Genomic DNA, 11,858 nt, shown 5'->3' with positions numbered 1-11,858 from the left:
ATGGCACCTGACAACAACATAAATGAAAATTAGCAGAGAGACAGGTGCATTCTTGACTTCTGTTGTTGTTGTTGTTATGTGCCACGGAGTAGGTTCCGACTCATAATGACCCTGTACAGGGTTTCCGAGGTTGTAAATCTTTACGGAGCAGAAAGCCTCATCTTTCTCCCGCGGAACAGTTGGTAGTTTCGAACTGCTGACCCTGAGGTTACCAGGCCGATTCGTAACCATTACGGTCGGCACATAACCACCACGCTACCAGAGCTCCTTGACTTCTAGATGGTAACAAACTTTTTTGACAGGTAAATAAAAATGAATTCAGAAAAATGTCCTTTACCATTTGCCAGTACATAATAACACTGCTAGAATGCATTGCTGTTAAGTCGGATTCCAACTCAGAGTAACTTAGAGGATAGGGTAAAAGTAACCCATAGGTTTCTAAGGTTGCAAACTTTAAGGAAGCAGACTGCTATGTCTTTCTCCCATGGAGCAGCTGGTGGTGGGTTTGAAACTCTTAACTTTTCATTTAGCCACTGAGTGCTTAACCGCTATGCCACCAGGGATCCACAGCATTGCTCTACCCATGTGTGATTTTAAAGTCAGTTCAGAGCATTATTTAACAATCAACCCACTGATATGGTGACTAATTCTTATAGCTTTCCTCTAAATTGCTCCTTTGCTTTTGAGGAAATGGTAGTCCTCAGCGGAGCAAACACTGCTCTTTTTATACTAATTGTTATTGTCACTCTAAGGAACTTGCACTCCACAACAATGTGCCTGCTTTGTATTTTGTTTATGTGTAGTGTTTTTTAAGTGTTCCTCCAAGTGTAATAAGTACAGACAAATTACCCTGTAAGTTTTCCTTAAACTACTGCTAGATTTCTAGGGATGAATGTAGGTAAGTGATTCACATTCTAACAAACCTCTATAAATCAATTACCACTGTGATTTCACTGGGAATAATTAACATTTGAATTCAAAGAATGTGACCTGACTATTAGGACCAGTCTCTTTCTTTCCTTTTTATAACAGAAAGCTTTAATACTCTGGATTTTTTCTGAGTATGATAATATTCTTGTATGCTTTTAGTTCAGCTAAAGAGTATGCTTTTTTGTTGGGAGAATCCACCCAGTCTAATTTGCTAAAATATCCAGTCAACAAATTAGAAACGAAGAGGATAAGCCGGAAGAGTGTGGGATATTAATACAGCATGCAATGGGGTTACACAAAACACAGCCAAGGCTCAGCCACAACAAAAACACTCAGTGCCTGATCTATTGCACACTTTTCAGGCAAAAAAACTGATCTTTAAAAACAGCCATTTATCAAGATAATGCAGCATGAAAGGAAATGGAGACTATTATAGGGTGAACTAAAAACAGCTTAAGAACAGATCTTGTTTTATGTTCCCCTGCTTAGAAATGCAATGTAAGGATGCCTTGCTAAAGTACTTAGAGTAGTATCAAATGGTCCAAATCTCAGAAGAGAAATCACGAAGGTCAAGGATGGAATCCCAACAGGGTCAGTTTGGCCTTTTGGCATTACATAGGAGGAACATTGGAAATTGAGCTTTCCCTAAATTTGTCCTCCAGGGAGGATCTTAAAATGGAACAAGTGTGGAGGTTTGCAGTAGCTCTAATGGCTTCAGAGAGTGCCACGAGAGTCCTAGGAGGATTTGTGTGTTAAATAAATAAAGATGGAAATCCAACTTATCAAGTTCATAAAATTAAAGTTATATTTATTTATTAAAAAAGAAAAGCCATGAATGCTTAGGAAAATATAAGTAGAATCTATTCTAAATACTAAAGTAATTTGAGTCCATTACCAGTTACCTGCTTGGGCTTGCTCAACACATCTTGCACTAGAAAATAAGAGAATTCATCTTTGAAATTTGTTATCTTAGTTATGATACACTATCTTTTCCTTTCTAAAAAGATGAAAACCTTTTTATTCCTCATGTGTTCTATGAATCTCTAAACCCAGTTCTTCTTCATCTTTCTACACCCCAAACATACAATGGAAATAGATTAAAGACAACGCTTATGTGATTCTGTTCCTCTGAGGAGTGAAAGAGAAAAAGAATTAAGACATGGGCATAAACTCTGCAAGAACTGTATTGTTGTTGTTGTTAAGTGCTATTGAGTCACTTTCAACTCACAGTAATCTTGTATAGGATTTCCAAAGAGTGGCTGGTGGGTTTGAACCGCCAACCTTGCTGTCAGCAGTCCAGGGCTTATCCTACAGTTCCACACAAATAAATCAACACCCAGAACAGGGAATACAAGAGTTGTAGCTCACGTCTTCAGAAGATATTTCTTCTAAATAATTATTATAAAAATAAACTGTACTTTCTTGACTAGCTTAGTTGATACTTGAACTTTCCCCAAGAGTACATACTTCCCCCAGTTAGCCCTAGTTTTAGCTATACTAAGAAGCAATTTTTAGATTTCAGTCCTAAATCACTCTAGGTACTTTACACGGAGATGGGGCAGTTGGCTTGCTGCAATAGTCTGAAACCTGGCAGAAATCTTTGGGAAATGAGAGACTCTTTCTATTGCATCACAGAATTACTCATCCTGTAAAACTCAAATTTTATTTTTGATATAGCAAAACTGTCTCTAAACTGTTACCATGGAATCAGAAATAATTATTTTAGTAGCAGAGCTATGACATTGTTATCTTTTTTCATTTATTTTAAAGTATGCTATAAACAATTCTCTACCTCTCATCTGTCAGTTTGCCGTACTGTGGTGACTTACATGTTGCTGTGATTCTGGAAGCTATGCCACTGGTATTTTATATGTCAGCAGCGTCAACCATGGTAGACAGGTTCGAGATGAACTTCTAGATGAAGACAGACTAGGAAGGAGAGACAGACCACTTCTGAAAGCTTAGTCACTGAAAATCTTCTGAATGAATATCAGTGAAACACTGTCAGATAGCACCAGAATACTGACTACTGAAACATGATAAAGAGCACCAGAATATCGTGCCAGAAGATGAGCCCATCAGGTTGGAAGGCACTCAGAATTCGACTGGGGAAGAGCTGCCTCCTCAAAAGTAGAGTTGACCGTGATGACGCGAATGGAGTAAAGCCTTCAGGGCCTTCAGGACCTTCATTTGCTGATGGAGTACAACTCCAATGAACAGAAACAGCTGCAAACATCCATTAAAAATTGGAACATAGAATGTACAAAGTATGAATCTAGGAAACTTGGAAATTGTCAAAATGAAATGGAACACATAAACATCCATATCCTAGACATTAGTGAGCTGAAATGTATTGGCTATTTTGAATTTGACAATCACATGATGTATTATGCCAGGAATAACAAATTGAATAAGGATGGTGTCACACTCATCATCAAAAGAACCTATCAAGATCTGTCTTGAAGTACAACACTGTCTGTGTTAGGATAATATCCATATACCTACTTGCTGAAAGTGAAGAAGAATTAAAATATTTACTAATGAACATCAAAGAGCACAGCCTTCGGTATGGGTTACATCTCAATGTAAACAAAACAAAAGTCCTCACCACTGGACCAATAAACAACATTCTTATCAATGGAGAAAAGTCTGAAGTTGTCAAGGACTTCATTCTTCTTGGATCAATTATCAACACTCATGGAAGCAGCAGTCAAGAAATCAAATGACGCATTGCATTAGGCAAATCTGCTGCACAAGACCTTTTTAAAGTGTTGAAGAGCAAAGATGTCAGCTTGAGGACTAAGGTGCTCCTGACCCAAGCCATGGTATTTTCAATAACCTCATATGCATGTGAAAGCTGGACAGTGAATAAGGAAGACTGTAGAAGAATTGATGCTTTTGAGTTATGGTGTTGGAGGAGAATATTGAAAGTGCCATGAGCTGCCAAAAGAACCAATAGTTCCGTTTTGGAAGAAGTGCAGCCAGAGTGCTCCTTGGAGGCCAGACTGGCCAAACTTTGTCTCTCATACTTCGAACATATTGTCAAGAGGGACCAGTCACTGGAGAAGGATATCCTGTTTGGTAAGGTGGAGGGTCAAAGTAAAAGAAGAAGACCCCCAGCGAGATGGATTGGCAAAGTAGCAGCATCAATGGGCTCAAGCGTGGCAACAATAGTGAGGTTGGCCCAGGATCAGGCAGTGTTTCGTTCTGTTGTTCATAGGTTTGCTGTGACTCAATAGCACCTAACAACAACAACAACATACGGAACAGTGGAGTCCTGGTATGGCACTGTGGGTTAATGTGCTGAACTGCAAAGTCAATTTGAACTGCAGGATTGGTGGTTCAAGCTCATCAGCTGCTCCTTGGAAACCCTATACAGGGTCACTTAGGGTTGGAACCAACTCAAGTGTACTTAATAACAACAACAACAAGGAAGACCAGTTAATATCACTGTTATTCAAATACACACATGAACCACTAAAGCCAGTGATGTAAAATTGAAGAATTCTACCAATTTCTTTCATCTGATATTGATCAAACATGTAATCAAGATGCATTTATAATCACTAGTGCTTGGTATGCAAAGGTTGGAAACAAAGGATCAGTAATTGTAAAATATGGCCTTCATGATAGAAATTATGCTGAAGATCACATGATAGAATTTTGCAAGACCAATTATTTCTATTTTGAAAATGCCTTTTTTAAACAACATAAAAGATGAATATACACATGGGCCTCACCAGATGGAGTACACAGAAATCAAATTGACTACATCTGTGGAAATAGACAGTGGAAAAGTTCCATTTCATCCGTTAAAACAAGGTCAGGGGCAGACTGTGGAACACAGCATCAATTACTCATATGGAAGTTCAGGCTGAAATGGAAGAAAATTAAAACAAGTCCACAAGAGCCAAAATATGACCTTGGATTTAGAGATCATCTGAAGAACAGATTTGATGCATTAGACACTAAAGACCAAACCAGAATAGTTGTGGGAGGACCTCAAGAACATCATACAGGAAGAAAGCAAAAGGTGAATAAGAAGACAAGAACGAGGACAAGAAAATAGATGTTAGAAGAGACTCTGAAACTTGCTCTCCAGCATAGAGATGTTAAATCAAATGGAAGAAGTAGGAGGTAAAAGAGCTGACTAGGAAATTTCAAAGGGCAGGTGGCGAAGACAAAGTCAAATATCATAACAAAATTTGCAAAGACCTGAAGTTAGAAAACTAAAAGGAAGAATACGCTCAGCATTTCTCAAGCTGAAAGAACTGAAAAAAAAAAAAAAATTCAAGGCTCTATTTGAAATATTGAAGGAATCTATGGGCAAAATATTGAATGATGTAAAAAAGCATCAAAAGAAGATGGAAGAAATACACACAGTCACTGTACCAAAAAGCAATGGCTGATGTTCAACCATTTCAAGAGACAGCGTATGATCAAGAGCCAAAAGTACTGAAGAGAGAAGATCAAGGTGCATTGAAGTTATTATCAATGAATAAGGCTCTTGGAATTGATGGAATACAAATTGAAAGTTTTCAACAAACTGATGAAGCTCTGGAGGCACTCACTTACCTACACCAAGAAATCTGGAAGACAACTACTTGGCTTATGGACTAGAAGGGATCTATATTTGTGCCCATTCCAAAGAGAGATGATCCACTGGACTATATCATTAATACCTCATACAAGTAAAATTTTGCTGAAGGTAAACGTCTGCAAACATACATTGACAGAGAACTGCCAGAGGTTTGAGCCAGATTCAGAAGAGGATGTTTAATGAGGAATGATATCACTGCTGATGTCAGATGGATCTTGGCGGAAAGCGGAGACTATCAGAAAGATGTTTACCTGTGCTTTGTTGACTATGCAAAGGCTTTTGGTTGTATGGATCATGACAAGCTGTGGACAACATTACAAACTATGAATATTCTGGAACACTTAATTGTGCTCATGAGGAACCAGCACATAAAACAAGAGGCAGTTGTGCGAACAGAACAAGGGAACTCTGAATGGTTTAAAATTAGCAAAGTTTGCCACAGGATTGTATTCTTTCACCATACTTATTCAATCTGTATGCTAAGAACATAATCAGAGAAGCTGGTTTATATGAAGAACAACATGGCATCAGGATTGGAGGAAAACTCATTAACAACCTGCAATATGCAGATAATACAACCTTGCTTGCTGAAAATGAAAATGACTTAAAATTCTGATTAAGATCAAAGACCATAGCCTCCAGTATGGGCTGCACCTAAGTGCAAAGAAGACAAAACTCATCACCACTGGAGCAATAAACACATCCATATAAATGTAGAAAAGATTGAAGTTGTTAAAGACTTCATTTTTCTGACTCAACCATCAACACTCATGGATGCAGCAGTCAAGAAATTAAAGGCATATTGCATTAGACAAATCTGCTGTACAAGACCTCTTAAGAGTATTCAAGAGCAAAGATGTCAGTTTGAGGACTAAGGCGCGCCTGACCCAAACCACAATATTTTCAATAACTTCATATGCCTATGAAAGTTGGATAGTGAATAAGGAAGACTGTAGAATAATTGATGCATTTGAGTAATGTTGGAGGAGAATATTAAAAGTACCATAGACTGCCAAAACAACAGTCCAGTCTGTGTTCGAAGTACAACTAGAATTTTCTTTGGAATCCAGGATGATCAGACGTCATCTCTTATACATCAGACATACTGTCAGGAGGGATCAGTCCCTGGTGAAGGATATATCATGCTTGGTAAAGTGAAGGTTAAGGAGCTCTGGTAGTGTAGTGGTTACGAATTGGGCTGTGAACCTTAAGGTCAGCGGTTCGAAACTACCAGCCGCTCCGCGGGAGAAAGATGAGGCTTTCTACTCCCGTAAGGATTTACACCCTCGGAAACCCCGTACAGGGTCGCTATGGGTCGGAACCGACTCGAAGGCAATTAACAACAACAACAAAGTGAAGGTTTGGCGAAAAAGAGGAAAATTCCTAATTAGATATACTGGCACAGTGGCAGCAGCAATGGACTCAAAGGTAGCAGCAATTGTGAGGTTGTCACAGGACTTGGTAGTATTTCATTCTGTTCTGCATAGAGTGACCATGAGTCGGTATCAACTCAATGGCATCTAACAACAACAACAACATAAACAATTCTTATGTTTGACTGCTAATCACAAAAGTTATTTTAGTAATTGTAACTGAGAACCTATAAACATGACAACATACAATGCAATAATATTGTTAAAAGATAATTTTCTGGAAAAAGTAAAAGCATAACTGTCATACAGATATACAAATGAACAAATGTTTAGGATTTTATCCTACTCCTGACATATGAGGGATCAAGCAGGTGTTATAACTAGTTCAAATGAAACTTCCAAACAGTATAGATTTATAAGGAGTTAAGGAAGGTCAAGATGAACTGCAAATAGAGACAAACTCTATTTTGTTTTGTTTTGGAGGGGGAGGGAGTCAATTAAATCAGTTCCAGGTAGGATAGATTTACATATCTATTACTGATACATAGATCAGCGATCTACTACTACACAGTTTTCAAATAGTTCAAAGATAATTCAGTATTATCCACTGAAATACAAAAATGTTATTATACACTAAGAATGATAATTTGCTATGAATGTAGATCTTGATTTATCTGGATGAATTTTCCTCCAATGACTTTCGTCTATTTAGCACATTCAGAAAATTTACACTGGACTTTGGATATTTTATGGTTTAAGCAGAATTGTATATAAGAGAATAAATAAATATGGTCGATATGTAAAAGACTGAAATATCAGAGGCAATACTAATATTACCCCATCCATTATGGTATCCCCTTCTCCACATGGGTGATTTGACCAAACCATGAAATGTTAACAGGAGTTGGGTAAAGAGTAGAAGATCCTATGTGCTGTTCAGAAAGAATAGACCAACATACATAGCCAACTTAAATGGAGTTTTATAAACATGGTGGCGGTGGTGGTGTGCCATGGAGTCAGTTCCAACAAATAGTCACCCTGCATCGGGTTTCCAAGGATGGAAATCTTTATGGGATCAGAAAGCCTCATGTTTCTCCTGCAGAATGGCTCGTAGTTTTGAATTGCTGACCTTGAGGTTAGCAGCCCAATTTGTAACCACTACCTACCATGTTTACCTTGTAAACAGGAGTATTGTTCTGACATTAGCAGAAGGCTGATTAAAACAAATAAAAGTGTATCACTAAAATAGGATCTTTGTTTATTTATCTAGGAGGCTCTAAAAATGCAAAATGGTGTATATATGGTAACCTGCAATGCTACTTAAAAATTCAGTTATATAAAGAACAATAGATTAAATATCAATTTGTAAATGAATACATTTTGAGAGATGTGATATAGTGAATTAACTTACTATGTCTCTTTTAGCCTTGGTCTTTGTAACTCCCACCAAATGACTGAGTGGAACCATACAGATAGGGTGTATGGGACTCCAGCACAGGGAATGGTCAGTTCTGCCATCCCTCTAGGCTTAAAAGGAACTGTGTCAGAAGCAACAACAGATGATCCCAGGACCATCAAGTAGAAGAGCTACAAATGGAGTGTGAGGTCCCTGTGTGGGAAAGCCACAACAGCAGCACAGGTGGCAGGCAACAGAGGCGGCCACACAGACAGAACAGCGGGCTTTTGTTTTGTTTGCCCATGGACTGATAAAGACGAGTGTCTTCACGCACAGGCCTGAGCAGGGCCTGTGGCTGAGAGGCTGAGGACAAAAGAGAGGCTTTTCTGTGGTATGTCTGAGAAGCAGTACTCCTAACCAGAGAACTGCTATATCCTGAGTTGTTACTGGTTCTGAACTTTTCTAAAAACAACAACAACAACAAAAAAGCCGACGAGTGTTGTTTGTGAGTTCTGTGTGGTCATTGCAATAGATTATTGAGCCCAGCAGAGAAGTAGGACATGCTGTGGGAGGAATGGTTTAGTGTCAGACTAGGGCAAAGAGGGTTGGCGGGTGGAGGCATGTCTGACCTCCCCCTCAGAGAAATCGGCCTTGCGCTGATGATAGTGATTCTCCACCCCCTCCATTGTGAAGTGAGAGGACATCAGACACAGCCCCTACACTATTTTTTGCAAAGAATACATGGTCTGATAATACTTTTTAAAAATGTATCAAAGACATTTATTAATTGAGTTTAATCAATTTAATTGTTCTATAGTTTGCCCTGGTGTCCTGGGATAAAGCACTGAACTGCAAGGTCAGTTTGAACCACTAGGTCAGTGGTACAAACTCACCACTGTTGCTTGGAAACCCTATACAGGGTCACTACGAGTTGGAACACACTTGATGGCACTTAACAACAATAACATTGTTTGTAGTATAATATGGGATTATCAGGTCCATAGGTCCCTAAGAGTCTTAGAAGTATCCCTAGTGGTATAATGGGTTAAGCATCGGACTGCTAACTGCAAGGCCAGCAGTTCAAGCCCACCAGCTGCTTCATGTGAGAAAGATAGACTGCCTGCTTCCAGGAAGATTTACAGTCTCAGAAACCCTGTGCAGTTAGTTCCACTGTGTCCTACAGGGTTACAATAAGTCGTAATCAACACAGTGGTAGTGGGTTCGTTTCTTTGGTTAAGGAGGCCTGATGGGTCAGTAGTTACAGCACTAGACTGCTAACCAAGACTGGAGGTTTTCATCAGTAAGCAGCTCTTCAGGAGAGAGATGCGGCTGTCTGCTTCTTAAAGATTCTAACATTGGAAAGCCTGCAGGGCGGTAGGCTTGTTTGTTCTGGTTTAAGTGAGGCTAACCACTTGCCCTTATTGCAGTCAAATACTGAGGAAGAAAAAACTTGGCAGGACCGTGGAACATCTGTATTCTGTAACACATTGGGTCCCCATTACTTGGAATTCACTGGACAGCAACTAACAACAACAATGGGTTGAATATAATCCCGTATATAGTAACATTATTGCTGGTGGCATGTTAGGATAAGCACAGTCCAGCTAAGCACAAGGTCGACACTTCAAACCCACCAGCTGCTCCATGAGAGAAAGATGAGGTTTTTCTGCTCCTATAAAGATTTATAGCCTTAGAAATCCTATATAGAGTCAGAACCAACTTGACAGCACCTAACAACATAGTAACTTTTATTATATCTAGACTCTATTCCTGATAATATTTCATGAGAATACATGATCTAGTAATACTTAAAACATGTACCATATCACTTAAAAAAAATAAAAAATAGTGTTATTGAGGCTTTAAACCTCTACAGGAGCAGATAGCCTCACTTTTATCCTGAGGAGTGGCTGGTGGCTTTAAACCACCAACCTGACAATTAGCAACCCGATGCTTAATCTGCCACAACACCAGGGTTCTTAAAATCCACTGTGATGGAGTCAGACCTAGACTGTTCTAGATTACGTCTTCCAGTTGCCAACCAAATGACTTTGGGCAGTTTCCTAACTTACAGTTGGTTTCTTAGATATAGAATGGGTTTTCCCAATGGATTTTTAGAGTTAAATCAGTGAATATATACAAAAGACGGAGTACAATAATACATACATAGTATGTGCTCCACAGGAGCCGTTCCTTCACTGTTTTAGGAGGCAGAGCTACATCAATAGTGTTGTCTTATACTTCAGTGCCTAAAAATAATCTAGGGAGTTGTTAAGACTGTAGACTTCTGAGCCCCATCTTCTCAAAATGTGAAATTTGTGGGGTTGGAATAGAAAAGCACCCACAGTGACTTTTGCTGTAGATGGTCCCTGAATTCCCCAGATGAAAAGACACCAATAGGTAGTAGGGTGGGAAAAGGCAGAAGCCCTTCGATTTGCCTTCTGATAGGTGTTAACACAGGGTTTGATAACAGCAGGGTTGGTGGTTCAAACTCACCAGCTACCCCTTGGAAACCCTACAAAGGGTTGCTATGAGTCAGAAACAACTCAAAGGCACTTAACAACTTTCCTTTCTATACCTTCTTTTTGCCATGTGTTAAATAAGAGTAAACAACTATTTCTTCACATAAGGATGCTTTGCTAATGACAGTTTAGACGTCTAATCTGATGTTAGCATAGTGGTTACAAAACGGGCTTCCAATCTCACAGTCAGCAGTTCGAAACTACCTGCTGTTCCACAGGAGAAAGATAAGGCTTTCTACTCCCATAAAGGTTTACAGCCTTGGAAACCGTGTGTGGGGTCGCAGTAAGGCAGAACCGACTCCATGGCCCACAACAACAACAACAATCTGATATTGTGTCCCAGGTGAAAATTTGTTAAGAAATGATCAAGAAATGAGTTAAACTTTAAAAAGGAGTAAAACCAAGAGAAAAATATGTTTGGTGAAGAGCATACAATTATGCTGGGGATGAGGCAAGATATGAACAAACAAACTGAAAAAAAGGCTGACAACAAACAAAGTTAAGCAGCAGCAACAATGTGGGGCAGATTAACAAGGAAATACAAATCTAGCATGTTCATGTTTCAAATTGTGGAATGAATTGTTACACTCAGAAGAAGGAAGGAGTTAAAAAGAAAAGTGGCGAAATGTATGGGAGAAAAAGAATGAGTATGTAAGAGGAGAAAAATGAAGGGCAAAAGCAGGGAAAGGAAGACAAAGGGGTTCTGGAATTTGTATCTTGTCTAATTCTCCCCTTAAGAATTTTAAGAAAAGAAAATTTTGCTTAAGGAAACCCACTAAGCATAATTTCTGAAAGGAAGTGTATAGGTCCCAGAACCTAAAGAGCAATTTGCAGGTGGGAGATTTTCTTTTAAGTCAGCAAATACCCACACAAGGATTTTGTTGAAGGAAATTTGCTTATAAAGTCACTAAAAAAGTCAATTCTAACCCATAGTGACCTGGTACAGAGTTTCCAAGGCTGTAATTTTCACAGGAGTGGTGATGGTGGGGTTCTGACTCATAGTGATCCCATACAGGGTTTCCGACACTAAATCTTTA

Source organism: Chrysochloris asiatica, unplaced genomic scaffold, assembly GCF_000296735.1.
Source record: "Chrysochloris asiatica unplaced genomic scaffold, ChrAsi1.0 scaffold00045, whole genome shotgun sequence".
Lineage (NCBI taxonomy): Eukaryota > Metazoa > Chordata > Mammalia > Afrosoricida > Chrysochloridae > Chrysochloris > Chrysochloris asiatica.
The sequence above is the reverse complement of the archived record's forward strand: the minus strand, read 5'-3'. Positions refer to the sequence as shown.